The sequence below is a fragment of the Echinops telfairi genome, unplaced genomic scaffold (assembly GCF_000313985.2).
Source record: "Echinops telfairi isolate 266 unplaced genomic scaffold, ASM31398v2 ScPeMD7_17;HRSCAF=63, whole genome shotgun sequence".
Classification (NCBI taxonomy): domain Eukaryota; kingdom Metazoa; phylum Chordata; class Mammalia; order Afrosoricida; family Tenrecidae; genus Echinops; species Echinops telfairi.
In genome coordinates, this window is record NW_022103914.1 from 752174 (window position 1) to 753723 (window position 1550).

General features: G+C 48.4%; 1 protein-coding gene across 1 annotated transcript in view; it reads right to left on the bottom strand.

Moving 5' to 3' along the window:
- KPNA1 (karyopherin subunit alpha 1) overlaps positions 1–170 on the bottom strand; it is a 70270-nt gene extending 70100 nt beyond the window's left edge. Inside the window, exon 1 of the mRNA XM_004712229.3 lies at positions 58–170. The gene's annotated coding sequence lies outside the window, so the exon portion shown is untranslated. The remainder of the gene's footprint in view (positions 1–57) is intronic.
- Between the last annotated feature and the right edge of the window lie 1380 nt (positions 171–1550).

Genomic DNA, 1550 nt, shown 5'->3' on the forward strand with positions numbered 1-1550 from the left:
CGGCCGGCTCCTCCGGGGGAGGGGGAGGGGCCGCAGGGGCGAGGCCCCAGCACTCACCAGCTCACGGCAACCGACCCCGGTGCCACTGCTAGGTGAGCTGCTCGGTCGCTCGTCGGCCGGACCTCTTCTGAGCACAACCCCAAAAAGCCGGCCAGCGCCGCCGCGGTGCTCGCCAGGCCTCGCTCGCCGCCGTCGCGCACCGAGCAGCCAGACCCAGATCAGCCGGCGTTCACAGCGCGCCTGCGTGCGGGGGCCTGGCCTCGCGCCTGCGTGCGCCACCCCACCGCTCCTCCGCTGAGGCTGCCGGGAAACGTAGTCTTCCAGTGGTCGGAACCGAGGTCTGAACGGCCCTCCCCTTTAACCTCCACCGGCGTGGAGTATGACACAGTATTCGCAATCGCGGACAAGGGTGTCAGCATCGTGAAGGAGTGACAGAAATGGCACTTCTTTTGCAAAATTTATGTTTACAACTGGTCTTAATAAGCCTTTCCAGGGCAGATGTAGCCTCACTCGCCGCTCTCTATAGCTAGCCTCTGACATGCAAGTACCTAATATATGTTTAATGAATGAGTGATGAAAATGATTGAAGTCCGAGAGAGCATTTAAAAAGTATTAAAAGTGAGTGCCCTCAAATATAAGGCGTTCACATGCCGTATAGTGGCAAGACGCTCCTGTGCATTCTTTATCTAATTCATTCCTATCCCCAATGCATGACAATATATGAATAAGAAATCAATGAAACACACATAATTGTCTCATTAAGCGCTCTCAAATGAAAACTTAGAGCATGAAAAAATATTAGATTTAATAGAAATCCTTTTGAGAACGCAAGTAGAACAGTAGATTCAGAAGAAGAAAGACAAAAGACAAGTTAAAAGAGATCGTGGAATAGGAAGTTACTTAGAAGTACTACCAATCAAATCAATTTAAAACACATGGAAAAGCGAGGGAAATTTGGGGCCTGTTAATAACATAGATGAGGGAATGAGGAGAGGCCCATACTATCTGAATCTTGAACTAGGCATTGTCCTGCATCTCTGCCTGCCATATCAGCTTGCCCACTAATGATGTGTTTACCAGGATCAGACTTGAAGTTTGAGCAAGGGAGTTGGGGAAGTGAAAGGTGCTTATGGGAGAGACTTAGCTCACTCCATGCACAAGAATAAACTCAAGGTGGATCACAGACCTCAAGGTAAAACCCCAAACTATTGGGGTCATCAATGAGGGAATTGGGACAAACCTAAGAAGGTTGGCACAGGGAATACACAGGCTATCAAAAACAGGGAAGGACATAAACACAGAGGCACAAATTGACAAGTGGGATATACTCAAGATAAAACATGTGTACATCAAAAGAATTCGCCAAGAGAGTAATAAGAGAACCCACAGACTGGGAAAACATCTTTACCAATGAGACTTCAGACAAAGGCCTTATTACTAAAATCTACAATACTTACCCATTTATAAACTATCAAGGGCTCATGCGGGAGGGGGGAGCGGGGAGGGAGGGGAAAAATGAGGACCTAATGTCGGGGGTTTAAATGGAGAGA